General features: G+C 36.3%; 1 protein-coding gene across 3 annotated transcripts in view; it reads right to left on the minus strand.

The window, feature by feature from the left end:
* The window catches only part of RPS6KA3 (ribosomal protein S6 kinase A3), a 120,211-nt gene that overhangs the window by 94,833 nt on the left and 9,142 nt on the right, over positions 1 to 16,236 (minus strand). For 2 of the 3 annotated variants that reach the window (XM_040468268.1, XM_040468267.1), the window contains exon 2: positions 335 to 428. The exons of the other annotated variant lie outside the window; for it this stretch is intronic. The gene's annotated coding sequence lies outside the window, so the exon portion shown is untranslated. The remainder of the gene's footprint in view (positions 1 to 334; positions 429 to 16,236) is intronic. 3 annotated transcript variants of the gene reach the window in all.

Consider the following 16,236-nt stretch of genomic DNA (forward strand, 5'->3'; position numbering starts at 1 on the left):
ACCCCATCTTATGTTTCTTAGAGTGTACCCCTAAGGGAAATTCTGCTTATGAAACAGGAGTATGTTGAAGTAAGAATTAAGAAATGAAAACACAGTAGCCAAAATTAAATCTGCATTGTGAACAGCAAATATCAGAATTGACACTGCAGAAAACAGAATCCATGCCACAGAGGACAAACTTGAATAAATGAAAAAAAATGAAAGAAAATATTAAAAAACTATGGAGGACAGACATAGAAATAATCTATGAATAACAGATGTTCCTAAAGAAAAAAAAACAGCATTTTAATCAATCAAAAGTATAAGAAAACTTGCCAGTTCTGAAAAAAAATACCTGAGACTGGAGACTGAGAAGGTTCAACAGAGATCATCAACACCAAGACATGTCCTGGCAAATGTTTTTAAATTTCAAGGATAAAGATATAATCCTACAAGCATACAAGCAGAAAAAAACAGGTTATTTTCAAAGGAACTAAAATCAGACTGACCTCAGATTTTTCCTCTGCAACAATAAAATGCCAGAAGACAATGAAGTAATGACTTACAGAGAGCTGAAAGGGGAAAGTTATGAGCTAAGAATTGTATACCTTGTCCTAGTTTTTCATGTACAAAGGTCACAGGAAATTATTCTTAGATCTGCAAAGTCTTATAAAAGTTCACCATCCTGTTAGTACCTTTTTTCATAATTTGTTCAAAGGTATGTCCTAGACCATTGAAAGAGAATCAAAGTAAGAACTTAAGAATATTGAGGTCGGAAAGAACTGGTGAAGTATACTGACACCAACTTAATATTTACAAACAAATGAATAAAATAATTAACCCCACTAAAGGAGAAAGGGTCAGTAATGAAGAGTAAATAGCTGATATAAGTATATAAACAATATAAAACCTTAGAAAGCTAAAGGTAGGATTTGTATTCTCAGGCTAAATTAATGTGGACACAAAAGAGGTAGTGGAAGAATGGAGAAAAAGATTCTCAATTCTCTCTTTCCTAAAAGGATTATTTAAAAATCACTATTTTTAGTAATTACCTAATAAATATACATTCTTCAATGTTCTGAGAAACCATACGATAACCAAAAATTTTATTTATTTATTGCAGCCCAAATCACTAGAGAAGATAATAACTGACAAAGACTATAAAAAGTACTTTACAAAAGCATCACATTCAACCCTAAGAACATGAGGTAGGTATAATTCAGTCCTATTTTACAGATGAGGAAACCAAGGCTCAGCAAAGTCAATTAGTGAACAGCAAGAGTAAGACTCAAACCCAGGTCTTTCCAGCTCTATAATTCTTTCTTCAATATTTCAGAACCTCCTCAAACAAAAACAATCTGCATGTCAAAAGAAAAAAAACAAACCACAAGAATAAAAAACTTACAACAGAAATTATTCCAAAAGTAATAATGTAAGAAATGTAAAGTTTAAAGTGTCTATTTAAAAGAAAAGTATCTTACTAGAATTTGATACTATTACAGAATTATTGGCATTTTTATGAGTTTTGATGGTATGGTGGTTATGTATTTTAAAAGTCTATCTTTTAAGAAATATAAATGAAATATTTACATATAAATTGATGTATCTAGGATTCCCTTCAAAATAATCCACTGGAGGCAGGGAAAAGAAGAGAGAGTGTGTATGGGGGGTGAGGGGAGTATAGATGAAACATGAGTTGATAATCTTTGAGGGTGACTTATGGGAATATGGTAGTTCATTATACTATTCTCTTGGGGTGCCTGGGTGGCTCAGTCAGTTAAGTGATTGACTCTTGATTTCAGCTCAGGTCATGATCTAATGGTTCATAGGATAGAGCCCTGCACTGGGTTCCATGCTGACAGTGTAGAGCCTGCTTGGGATTCTCTCTTTCCCTCTCTCTCAAAAATAAATAATTAAACCTTCAAATATATATATTTGGCCCCTATTTACTGCCTTTTAAAAAAAAGTTTGTTTGTTTGTTTATTGAGAGAGAGAGAGAGACAGACAGACAGACAGACAGACAGAGACAGGCAGAGAGCCAGGGAGGGGCAGAGAGAGGGAGAGAGAATCCCAGGCAGCCTCTGTGCTGTTAGTGTGGAGCCTGACATGGGGCTAGAACCCATGAACTATGAGATCATGACCTGACCTGAAATTAAGAGTTGGACGCCTATTGGACTGAACCCCCCAAGCCCCTCAAATACTTACTGCTTTAAAGAGAAATTCAAACAGGTAAAAATAGCACAATGGACAAATAAAAATAAAGTGTTTTTAATATTAAGGCCAAAAATAAAATATAAGGCAAAAACCTTAATCCAATTAAAAAGGTCATCTGATTTGGACTAAAAACATAATTAGTGCTTAATACATATACTGATAATAATTGCTATTGTTTACTGAGCAATTACCATACACCAGGCAAATGTTTACCATAGATCACCTTTGATGCTTTTACCAACTCTGTGAGGCATTATCACTAATTTACAAATGAAGAAATTAATTCAAGATGAGTATGTCCATCTATTTAAGCACTATATCCTCAGGCCCTAGCAAAATGCCTGGCACACAGTAGGTGTTCAATAAATATCTGTCACAATAAATAAAGAAGTCTAATATCTTGCCTAAGGTTAATAAGCAGGGCCTAAATTCAATCCCAAATCTGAATCTAAAACCCCTACTCTTAATCACATTTAAATCTTTTAATAATGATATTTCACAGAAGAGTAAAATTGTTTATTTTCCTTCTGCATAGGTTTCACTATTTTTTAGATCTTCTATAATTAGCATGTTATTTGTTCAAACAAGACATTAAAAACAATAAATGTAAAGTAGTATTCAACATTAAGTCACAGAATAACAACAAAACACAAAAGATGTTTTGGGGACTATAACATGAAATGAACACAAAATAGAAGGGGAAACTTTAGCACACTAGCATAAGCTAGCATAATGAACAATATAAGGACAAAGTATTTGAAGTAATTTACATTAGAATAGGTATTGAATTTTATAATGTAAAAAGAATGTTCTTTTCAAGTATCTATGAAAAACTATAAAGATTGTATCTAGATCATAAAGTAAATACAAAATGTTTCAAATCAGGAATTGTACAGATATTTTCTGATTATGATAAAGAACCTGAATAAAGAAGTAAAATAAAGCACTCATTCAGAAATTAACATTCTTATAAATAACTACTGGTTCAAGAAAATACTAATGGCAATCATCACTTACACAGTGGTTTTTTTGTTCGAAGTACAGTGTTAGCCATGTTACATATATTCTCTAATTTAATCCCAATTAACCATTAATAAACCATGAATATGTTATTATGTATAGCAGAGAAGAAAAACTTGAGTTACGAACTTGCTCAAGATCACAGAGCTATCAGGTTTGCAGATAAGATAACCAAACCCAAGTCTGAATTCAAAGCTCATCCTCCTACACAGAAATGCTATCATATTAGTCAGAATTCATGTACAGACATCTACCTATGCTCATTTTTCTCTATTTATAAAATAAAAATTTATACTAAAAAGTAGAGAAAGCTTGAGTTCCTCCACAATTTACACAACATGTTCTGAAAGTGTCCATTTGTTAAATACACTATTCTTTTTTTTTTTATTTAAAAAAAATTTTTTTTTCAACGTTTATTTATTTTTGGGACAGAGAGAGACAGAGCATGAATGGGGGAGGGGCAGAGAGAGAGGGAGACACAGAATCAGAAACAGGCTCCAGGCTCTGAGCCATCAGCCCAGGGCCTGACGCGGGGCTCGAACTCACGGACTGCGAGATCGTGACCTGGCTGAAGTCGGACGCTTAACCGACTGCGCCACCCAGGCGCCCCTTAAATACACTATTCTAAGAAGGCAATGGTTCATTTTCTAACATATTGTTCAGACACAGTATTTCAAATTGCATGATCTCCTAAAAGCGATCCCTTTGAATATATTTACACTCTCAGTAGGGCATTTAAAGAAGGAAGAAACCATAAAATTAGATAAAGTAGGGAATCTATGGTAAACAGGATTTGCCACTAAACTAACTTCTAAAAAGCAATATGATTGTGGAAAAGTCATTATTTTCTGGTACTTATCTGCAATCCATGAGTTTGATGGAACCTTGGTCAGCATGGATTTGAAAGTCTGCCACAGGACTGTGGGCAAGTCCTTAAGCCTCTCTGAGTTGTGGTTTCTTCATCCATAAAATATGTGGATATCTAAGAGCTCTTCCAGCTTGAGAATGTTATAATCTTGTGACTTTAAGGATTAAAGTTATTTAAAATTTGTAGAGCTTTTACACCTGAGGAAATTACAGATTCTGTATTTAAAGGTGTTTTTATGTTATTTTTTTTAGTTTTTTACATTTATTTATTTTTGACAGACAGAGAGAGACAGAGTGTGAGCAGGGGAGGGGCAGAGAGAGAGGGAGACATAGACTCAGAAGCAGGCTCCAGGCTCTGACCTGTCAGCACAGACCCTGATGCGGGGCTCAAACCCATGAACTGTGAGATCATGACCTGAGCCGAAGTCGGAGGCTTAACCGACTGAGCCACCAGGCGCCCCTATTTTTTTAAATTTTGTAAATGTTTATTCATTTTTTGAGAGAAAAAGAGCGTGACAGGGGGAGGGGCAAAAAGAGAAAGACACAGAATCTGAAACAGGCTCCAGGCTCTAAGCTGTCAACACAGAGATGGACGCGGGGCTTGAACCCATGAACTGTGAGATCATGACCTGAGCTGAAGTTGGACGCTTAACCGACTGAGCCACACAGGCGCCCCTGTTTTGATGCTATTTCTAAGTCTAACTCCTTCTTTCTCTTTTGCATCAAAACTACAGTTTTATCTATATCCTTCAGTGGTGCCTTTGTTCCCAAGTGTAAACAAGGAGAATATGAAAGAACAATCGTTTAAATGTTGTCATCTGAAAGAGAAATACTAAGAAAATAAAACACTGTTTTTCTGTGCAAAATAAGGAACCTAAACCAATTTTATGATTTCCAGAATCCAATTTTACTATTCTTTTTATTCTTTCTTTCTTTTTTTAAAAGATTTTATGTTTATTTTGAAGTAATCTCTACACCCAATATGGGGCTGGAACTTACAACCCGGAGATCAAGAGTTGCATGCTCCACTGACAGCCAGCAGGGTGCCCCCCAATTTTACTATTCTTATTTCATTTGTGTTGAAAACTAATTGTCAACTTGTTGTTTAAGGTCCTCTAAATTCCCAAACTTATTCCTGCTTTCCTAATACCTTCAAGTCCCACCTCTTAGTACTCTAATGGAGTTTGTAGTATTTTCCAAATCTGTCTGATGACCAGAATCACCTAAGACTCCTGGTAAGGATATATAACCTGGCCTTATCCCAAGCTGAGTCAGAAGTTCCAGAAGCCCCATGGCCTCATGGTATTTCATTTTTTAAACAGGTACTTTAGGTGACTCCTGTGATTAGACAAGTCTGGGAAATCACAGGGTAGAGAAAAGGTCACGGGCTTTGGAGTCTGACATATTAAGCTTCAAAACCTGACTTTGCCCTTTACTGTAGGTGTGACTTTGGGCAAGTTACCTAACATGAGCCTCAGTTTTCTAATCCATAAGATCTGTATACTAGTTATGCTGCAGGTTTTGGTAAAGTTCAGGGTCTAGGGGGTTCAGTGTTAGCTTCTCTTTCCTCCTGCTCATCTTGCCAGAGAAAATGACAAGTACAAATATTTGAGGGGATTCTGATGAGTCTCATATCCTAATGCATCCACTTCCATGTAGAGGACTAAAAATCTGAGTACTAGATAACTCTTTAATGCATTACTTGGGTTGGCTAATTTAAGAGTCTCAGGAACAAGTCTAATGATTTCATCTGGTTTCCAGAGGCTTAATGAAGCCCTCCTATCTAAAATAGATACAGTGTGATGATGGGCTTCAAAGCCCAAACTTCTGGGGGGCACCTGGGTGGCTTGGTTGGTTAAGTGTCTGACTTCGGCCCGGGTCATGATCTCACGGTCCGTGAGTTTGAGCCCCGCGTCGGGCTCTGTGCTGACAGCTCGGAGCCTGGAGCCTGTTTCGGATTCTGTGTCTCCCTCTTTCTCTGCCCCTCCCATGTTCATGCTCTGTCTCTCTCTGTCTCAAAAATAAATAAACGTTAAAAAAAATTAAAAAAAAAAAAGCCCAAACTTCTGTTATGTGACTGTGGCAAAAGGACCTGAACCTGTTTCCTCTGTCTCCACGTTGGTAAAACAAGTGGTGCTTAAATGTTTGCTGAAGTGAACCCAACATACGTTACTGATAATATGATGGCTAACAATCACTTAAAATAAAGATATACAGTCTTACAAACATCCTTATGAACAAAAAGAAGGCAGCAATAATAGCTTGCAAGTAAGTAAAACAAGACAGAATGGGATTTGCTCAAATACACAATAAATTAGAGCTTAACATTCAAGCAAAATTCCTATTTGTGTAGAAGTTGGATCTTAACACAAAGTGTTTTAGACAAATTGGGAGTTGAATTTACTTGGGAAAAAACAATCCAAACTACTCACTCATTAAAAAAAATATGGGTATACATATTTAAAAATTACCACAGGTATAAACACAACCAGGCAGGAAGGCTTATTTCTGAAAAAATAATGAAAGATATAGTTTCCACTTATAACTCCATGACTAATTCTAGCTGCATATTTAAACATAAACACTATTAATAACAGCATTTTACTAAAAATTGTTACTATTAATTGCTCAGATAAGTTATCAAGTAACTAAACACGTAAGAAATTTTTTAAAAACTAAAAATCCGGGTTCATTCAAGACAGAATAAAAAGTTACCCTCGATTCTTAAAAAATAAACAATAAGAAAAAACAAACCTTAAATCCTACTGAAAATAATTTAAAGAACCACGGCTTTCCTATCAATTTATTCAAATTATTCTTTAATGCAACTAATTTTTTCATTTAGTTCCTGCCCTTTGATTATTATGTTAATTTTCAAACATTTAATCTTTTTTACTATTTTGGATGACTTTTTTTCCATTACCATGTCTAACTAGGAAAGCTACTTATTGATTTCTTAATATATTTTGTATAATACCACCTTATTAGACCCTCACTGGTTTTAAAGAACTTTTTTAGTGATTTCCTTAGATTATCCAAGTAGATGATTATATCAACTATGAATAGTAATCCTTTATTATTCTTTTTAATACTCTGATTTTCTGGTCTAATTGCATTAGTAAACTCTCCCAGAATGTTAAATAGAGGTGAAAACAGCAGGCATAATCTTAATGAGATTGCCTTAAAATATGTCCCCATCAAGCATGATGCTGGCTATTGGTCTGAGACTGTTTTGTTTTTTTTTTTAACGTTTATTTACTTTTGAGACAGAGAGAGACAGAGCATGAATGGGGGAGGGTCAGAGAGAGGGAGACACAGAATCCGAAACAGGCTCCAGGCTCTGAGCGGTCAGCACAGAGCCGGACACGGGGCTCGAACCCACGGACCGCGAGATCATGACCTGAGCGGAAGTCGGCTGCTTAACCGACTGAGCCACCCAGGGGCCTGTGAGACTCTTTTTTAATAACATTAAGGAAACACCCTTTTGTTCCTATTTTACTAAGTTTTTAATTGAGAATAGACATCGAATTTTATCTAGTGCTGACTTTTTTTAACTTTTAAATTAGAAATGATTATAGATTCACAGGAAGTTGGATAAATAAGAGAGGTCCCATATACCTTTAACCCAGGGGTTACATCTTACATTAACTTCCTGTCAAAACCAGGAAATGTACACTGTACAAAGCCCAGACCTTATTTAGATTTCACTGGTTTTACAGGTTGTGTGTGCATGTGTTCTACACAGTTTATCACACTATAGGTTCCTGTATCTACCACCACTATAAACATACTGACAGTTCATCACCACCAGGATCTTGTGTGCTGCTCCTTTATAGCCCACCTCCCTCCTGCCCTCTTTTTAACCCTGGCAACTACTAATGTAGTCTCCATGTCTACAATTTTGGCATTTCAAGAATGTTATATAAATGGAATTATGCAGTATGTAACTTTATTCATGAAGTATGAATTCCCTTGAGATCCATCCAAACTGCTGCATGTATCAATAATCCATTCCTTTCAGTTGCTGAGTAGCATTCCACAGTGTGGATGTACCACAGCTTGTTTAACCATTCACCTACTGAATGACATTTGGTTTCAATTTTTTGATATTACAAATAAGATGCTATGAAAATTTGTGTACAGACTTCTGTTTGGACATATATTTTCACTTCTCTGGGATGGATGCCCAGGACTTTCACTGCTGGGTTACAGAGTAAGTTTATGTTTAGTTTTTGAACAAACAGCCAAACTATTTTCCAGAAAGGCTGTATCCTTTTACATTCCCACTAGCAATGCATGAGGGATCCAGTCTGTCCACATCTTCACCAACATTTGGTATTGTCACTATTTTTTAATTTGGCTTTTCTAATAGGTGTGTAGTGATTATCTCATGATTTCAATTTTAATTTCCCTGATAGCTAACCATACTGACATCTTTTCATATGCTTATTTGCTATCCATATATCCTCTTTGGAGAAATATCTGTTCATTTCTTTGGTCAGAATTCTAAATGGATTGGTTGGCTTAAGTTAGTTAAGTTTTGAGAGTTCTTTATATATTCCAGATACAAGCCCTGTCTCAGATACAAGTTTGTAAATATTTTCACCCAATCTATGCCTTGTCTTTTTATCCCCTTAACAGGGTCTTTTTCATAGAGCAAATGTTTGAATTTTGATAAAGTCTACTTTTTTTTTTCTCTTATGGATTGTGTTTTTGGTGTCTGGTCTAAAAACTCTTGGTTTAGCCCAAAGTCCTGAAGATTTTCTTCTAGGTTTCAATTCCAAAAGTTTTATATTTTACATTTAAATCCATGATACATATTTTTTTTTCTGTTTGAGTTGATTTGTGTGTCTGTGTGTGTGTCTTTTTAGCAGAAAGTTTATTTTCTATTTTTTTTTATTTTAAATGCTGTATAGTTACCAGTGTTACATTAGTTTCAGGTGTACAACATAGAGACTCAACAATTCTATACATTATTCAGTGCTCATCAAGATAAGTATACTCTTAATTTCGCCATGATATATTTTGAATTAGTTTTCATATGAGTTTATTGTTTTACCCATGGATCTGTAATTGCTCCACATACCACTGTTGAAAAGGCCTATCCTTTTTCCAGTAAATTACTTTTGCATTGATAAAAATCAACTGGCTGTACTTGTATGCATCTATTTCTGGGTTCTATATTATATTCCATTCATCTATGTGTTTATCCCTTCACCAGTACCATAGAATTTTGATTGCTAAAGCTATATGGTTAAGTCTTAAAATTGGGTGGAGTGGATCCTCCCACTTTATTTTTATCTTGTAGTAGATATTTTAGTTCCTTTACCTTTCCATATAACTTTTAAAATAAGCTTGTGTTAAACCTATACAAGAATTTGGGGAGAACTGATATCCTTAGTATGCTGAGTCTTCCAACCTATGAACACAGCATGCCTTTCTCTATATTTAGATCTTTGAATTTTTTTTATTGGCACTTTTAGTTTTCAGTATTTAAGTCCCATAAAGTCCTATACATGTTTTGTTAGATTTATACTTATTTTTTTGAGCAATTACAAATGGTACTGCTTTTCATTTTTGTTTCCACACATTCATTGTCAGTATGCAGAAATATAATTTATTCTTGGATTCTCATCTTGTATCTTACAAATTTGCTGAACTTATTATTTTTAGTTTTATGCAGATTCCTTCGGATTTGCACTGGAGATAATCATTTCACTTGTAAATAGGGACAGTTTTATTTCTTCCTTTCCAATCTGTATGTATTTTATTATTTCCTTTTCTTGCCTATTACACTGTTAAGAACTTCCAGAACTATGTTGAATAGCAGTGGTGAGAAAGGAGATCCTTGTGGCGCCTGGGTGGCTCAATTGGTAAAGTGTCCAACTTCAGCTCAGGTCATGATCTCATGGCTCATGGGTTCAATCCCCATGTCAGGCTCTTTGCTGACAGCTCAGAGCCTAGAGCCTGGAGCCTGATTTGGATTCTGTGTCTCCGTCTCTCTCTCTCTCTCTCTCTCTCTCTGCCATTCCCCTGCTTGTGCTCCATCTCTCTCTCAAAAATAAACAAACATTAAAAAAAGGACATCCTTTTCTTGTTCCTTCCTGATATTAAGAGGAAAGCATTCTGTCTTTCACCATTGAGTATGATGTTATCTGTGGGTTGTTTTGTTTTTGGTATATGTTCTTTATGAAACTGAGAAAGTTTCCTTTTATTCTTAGTTTGATCAGTTTTTGTTATGAATGTTTAATCCAGTTTAATGCATGTCTGCACAATTAACAATGTGATTTTTCTTCCTATTTAATATGGTGGACTATACCAAATGATTTTTGAATACTGAGCTAGTTTTACATCCTTGGAATAAAATCCATTTGATCACAGTGTACATTTCTTTTCATATGTTACTTGATTTCTTTTGCTAATATTTGTTGAGGATGCTGTGTCTATGTACTTGAGGGATACTGGTCTATACTGCTTTCTCTTCCGTACTATCTTTAGGTCTTGGTTTCAGGCAATAATGTCCTCATAACATGAGTTGTGAAGTGTTTTCTCTTCTTTTTTTCTGGAAAAGACTGTATAATTCATGTTATTCTTTTATTATTGATATTCCAGATCCTTCTTTTAAAATTTCTTTTCTGCTTGAAGAACTACCTGTAGTCATTCTTCCAGGGTCTGCTATAGACAAATTCTCTTAGCTTTCCTTTATCTGAGACTGTTTTGAACATACCTTCATTCCTGAAGGATATTTTCACTGGGCATAGAATTCTGGGTTGGCAATTCGTTTCTTTCAGCACTTGAAAAATGGTGCCATTTCCTTCTGGCTTCCATGGTTTCTAAAGTGGGATCTGTCATCATTTGAATCATTGTTCCCTTATATGTAATAGTTCATTATCTTCAGCTGCTTTCAAGATTGCCTTTTAGTTTGATTAAATTTTTTAAAAAAATTGTGGTAAAATACAACATAAAATGTGCCATCTTAAACACTTTTTAGTGTACAGTTCACTGGTGTGTTAAATATATTTACAGTGGCCCCTGGGTGGCTCAGTCTGTTAAGTGTCCTACTCTTGGTTTTGGTTCAATCATAATCTCACGATCTATGAGGTCCAGCCCCACAGTGGGCTCCGGGCTAACAGCATGGAGCCTGCTTGAGATTCTCTCTGTCTCTGCCCCTCCCCTGCCCATGTTCTTGTTCCCTCTCTCTAAGTGAATAAACATATTCACATTGTTGTATGACCGATCTCCAAACATTTTCATCTTGTAAAATTGAAACTCTATACCAATTAAACAAGTTCTCATTTCCAAAGGTTTGATTTTGATGTGGCTGGGCATAGATTATTTTGGGTTTATCTTGTTTGGGTTTCAGTTTCTTGAATCTGTAAGATTTTGTCTTTTGCCAAATTGGGCAAGTTTTAGCCATTATTTCCTCAGGTCCACCATATATCTTTTGTTAATGTTCCCCAGAATCCTAATGCTCTCTTATTTTTTGTCAGTTCATTTTTTCCTCTGTTATTCAAATCAGGCAATTTCTGTTGTTCTATCTTCAAATTTATTCTTTCCTGTTATCTCCATTTTTCTATTAAGCCCACGTAGCAAATTTCAGTTACTCTATGTTTTAGTTCTAAAGTTTCCATATTCTGCTTTGCATCTTTTCTGAGACTAATTTTTCATTTGTTTCAAATGTGTTTGTGATTGCTCACTGGAGCATTTTTTTTTAATTTTTTTTCAACGTTTATTTATTTTTGGGACAGAGAGAGACAGAGCAGGAATGGGGGAGGGGCAGAGAGAGAGGGAGACACAGAATCGGAAACAGGCTCCAGGCTCTGAGCCATCAGCCCAGAGCCCGACGCGGGGCTCGAACTCACGGAGCGCGAGATCGTGACCTGGCTGAAGTCGGACGCTTAACCGACTGCGCCACCCAGGCGCCCCCACTGGAGCATTTTTATGATTGCTGCTTTAAAATCCTTGTTAGGTAATTCCAACATCTGAAGCATCCTGGTGTTGGTATCAATTGACTTTTTTCTCATTCATGTTGTGATTTTCCTGGTTCTTAGTATAGTGTTCTTCAAATGAAGAATGGACATTTGGAGATAAGACTCTGGATCCTACTTAATCTTTTTTAGCAGGCAGTCCACCAGTTGAGATGTAGCGTGAGGGCAAGGTGAATGTGTATGTTCCGCTTACCGCTGGGCCCCACAGAAACTACCCTGGCAAAATAGGAGCAATGACTCTTGCTTTTTTGAACAGGGGTAGGATGGAAGTTCAGCTACATTCTTGGTCCCAGCGAAGGTTGGGCAACAACCTGCAGCATCGCATTGCTTCTGAGTAGGGGTGCAAGCTCCCTGATGGATCACATTGACAAAAGGGAGACAGAAAGCAGAGGGATGACTCACACTGCTTTGTTGCTGTAAGGTAGAGTGGAGAGCTCAGCTTCCAGAAGGGCCCATCTAACAGGATAAGTGGAAGGCCAACCAGCCCTGCCATCCACCATTTTGTTCTGTCTTATAGATGCCAGATGGGGGTGGAGGCTGAGCTGTCCACCAGGCCCCAATCACATCAGGAAGGAACGGAAGCAGAGTTGACTAGTCCACCTCCAATCATCTTGTTCTGCCTTATTGATTTTGAGTGATGGGGTAGGCTCAGCTCCTCAGTAACAAAGGGGAGGGGAGGCTTACTGGGGACTAGCCTTGCCTCACATCACTTTGTTATGTCTCATTTCCAGATTGGGGTTGAGGCTCAACTTGGCTCCTAGACCCCACTGACACTACTTTAGTGACAGCATCACGTCCTTCTGCAGGTGGTGGGATGGGGGGGGGGCAGTGAGGGAAGATCAGACTCCTATTCCACTTGTCAAAACCACTCAGCTGGGGGAATCAAAGTGTTGTCTGCTTTTGCTAGTCAGGGAATGAGATATGAGGTCCTTGATCTGCATAGCTAACATCACCAGGTGGAGGAAATCAAGCACTGCCACTTGCTTCTTTGGAGTAAGATAGGGCTTTTCTGGAGTGCTTGGCTATAGTAGGGAGTGTCCTACCAAAAAATTAACTGTTGTTCGGCTACCCTTTCCCCAGTCACTTGGCTAAAGAGAACAGACTTTTCCTGATGCCCTTTTTGTCTGTGCCTGTTTGTGGTTCAGGTTGGAGGCTTTTACAGGACCCTGTCCAAGATTCATGGGAGGCAATAAAAAAAAAAAAAAACCCAAGGAACTCACTATTAGCGTCATTCCTTGAGTACCAAAGTCTGTAGGAAGTCTGCCTTATTTCCACATTTCAGTGTTCCTGTGCTTGTTTGATGTGTTATGTCTAAGGTGTTTTAGCTGTAAAAGAGAACCTAGGAGGAATAGGGCTCCTCCAGCTGGGCAGAACCAGAAGTCTACCCCCAAGTAATTAATTTTATGTTGAAAATAACATTTATCTTCTTTGTGTGTATATGTGTATTTTAAAAGGAACTTTATTGGGTGTCAAGGGTAATAATATTTACTTTCTAGTCTTCTACATGATGGTTAAAAATGCACTATGGAAAATTGCTATAGCATTATGGATCATAATTTTCTCTTAAAGTTCCAATTATATCTGTTTATAACATTCCTGGCTAATTTAGCTTGCTTCATGTTATTTAACTACCTGTCCGCTTCAGTACTTTTTAACTATAATATTCTAAAGGAAAAAATTCTGTTTCATTCATCATCACCTAGTAATATACTTTACACACTCCGAACAGCCAGGGTGAAAAGTTCACTTTAAAATTCATTTATGAGCTCTTTTCGATAATCCAAAGGTAATCTTATTTTTAATTTGTCTGTTACATTTCTCTCTTTAAGAAACACCAACTCTGCTACCAAAATCCATTGTGATAGCTATTCCTCTTGAATTATACCAATAGCCAGCAGAACTTGAAGAAAAGGAGGCAAACGGTTTTGTTTTGCATTTTCCTAATTCTTTAAATGAAACACCTGTATATCTCACCTAACCTAAGAAATGGATTCTTGAATTCATTTATCTACTGACTTATATTTAATTTCGGAGAGTCTAGACATTTGGTTTTGACTGACCTTCCATTACTTCCTGTACTCTTGCTTTAAATAAGAAACTATAGAACAGTATAACAAGACTGAAGAGACTGTAAGGAAAAAACCATTGCTTTGCTCTTTGCTTTCTTGCTATTATTTCCTATAATTAACATTCTTCATTGTGTCCTCTAGAAACTCTGCTCTGGCTGGGAAAAGGGGTAGTCCAGGTGATGAGGTAACATAAGGTGTCTCCATAGAATATAGGGCTCTACTGACCCAGTTGGAAAACCAGAATTCTAGGAAAAGCTTTGAATTTATCATATATAAAAATGAAAACAAATCTATTGAAAGCACGGATTGAAACTAAGTTTTCTGAAGAAATATGTACAAACAGTCCCTGACTTATGATGGTTTGACTTCTGATTTTTCGACTTTACAATGGTGCAAAAATGAGTATTTCATTTCATTCAGTAGAAACCACACTTTGAATTTTTATCTTTTCCTGGGCTAGCAATATGTGGTACAATACTCTCTCATGATGCTGGGAGTGGCAAGGAATGGCTCCCAGGTGGCTATGTGATCATGAGAATAAACAACCAGTAAACTTAAAATAATTGTTTTTCACTTTCAGTTCAGTAATCAATAAATTACATGAGATGTTCAACACTGTTATAAAATAGGCTTTGTGTTAGATGATTTTGACCAACTCTAGGTGAATGTAAGTGTTCTGAGCATGTTAAAGGTAAGCTAGGCTAAGCTATGACGTTTGGTATGTTACGTGTATTAAGTGCATTTCCAACTTATGATATTTTCAACTTATGATGCAACATAACCCAATTTAAACTGAGGAAGATCTGTATACAACAAAGCATAGATAAGGATCTTCTATTAACAGCATTAGAGCAAACACTCCATTTAAGTCTCCAAATCAGTAAAAAATAAGCACAATTATGTATACAAGTAGACGAAAAGCACATGAAAAGATCCTTAACATTCTTAGTTATTAGCAAAATGCAAATCAAAACCACAATGAGATCCCACTTATTGCATACTACGATGGTTATAATGAAAAAGAAAGTAACAAGTGTTGGTGAGAATGTGGAGAAACTGGAACTTTCACACACTGCTGTTGGCAATGTAAAATGGTTCAAGCAAGTTGGAAAACAATTTGTCAGTTATTTAAAACATTACATATAGACTTAACATATGATCAAGCAATTCCACTCCTAGATATATATCCAAGAAAATCGAAAAATGTATGTACAAAATGTTCACAGCAGCATTATTCACCATAGCCAACAAGTGGAAACAACCCCAGTGTCCATGAACTGAGAAGTGGATAAACAAAATGTGGTATATCCACAGAGCAGAGCATTACTCAGCCCCCAAAAATGAAGCATTGATACATGCTATAACATGGATGCATTTTGAAAATATTGCTAAATGATGTGAGACACAAAGGTACATATTATATGATTCCATTAATACGAAATGTCCAGAAGAAGCAAATCTATAGAGAAAGTAGATTACTGGTTGCTAGGAATGGGGACAAGAAGGAATAGGGACTGACATCTAATGAGCATGGACTTATTTCTGGGGTGACGAAAATGTTCTGGAATTACTGGTTGCAGAACCTTGTGAATACACTAAAATCCACTGAACTGTATACTTTACAAGAATGAATTTTGTGGTATGTAAATCATATCACAATTTTTAAAAAATTTACTTAGGGCTATTTAACCTAACAGGTAAAAAAAAAAAAAACCCACACAAAGGAAAAAACCCGCCAATGATTATGCAAAATTTCTTTAATTTCCTTTTCTTATACTGTAGCAAGATAGATGGTAACTTTTTCAGACTGAATCATATCCTATTTTCTGATACTTTGAGGGAGTGTCAAATACACTTTTCTGAAAAGATGCAAGTATAAGGAGATAATGATTTAATATGTGGCAATTCAAAAACAGAGCACAGTTCCCTGAGCACACACCTAGGGACTTCTATGTGAAGAGCTGATAATTAACATCTGGGCAGCCACTCCTTTTCCAAATACTGTAGTTTTTATTTCAAATGTTCATTTGTAAGACAGCTGTTTAGAAATACCAAAACATTTTCCTGTACAATGTCACACTGTTTCTCAGGCCAGCTCA

The sequence above is a fragment of the Herpailurus yagouaroundi genome, unplaced genomic scaffold (assembly GCF_014898765.1).
Source record: "Herpailurus yagouaroundi ecotype Mexico unplaced genomic scaffold, PumYag 67690, whole genome shotgun sequence".
NCBI classification, from domain to species: Eukaryota; Metazoa; Chordata; class Mammalia; order Carnivora; family Felidae; genus Herpailurus; species Herpailurus yagouaroundi.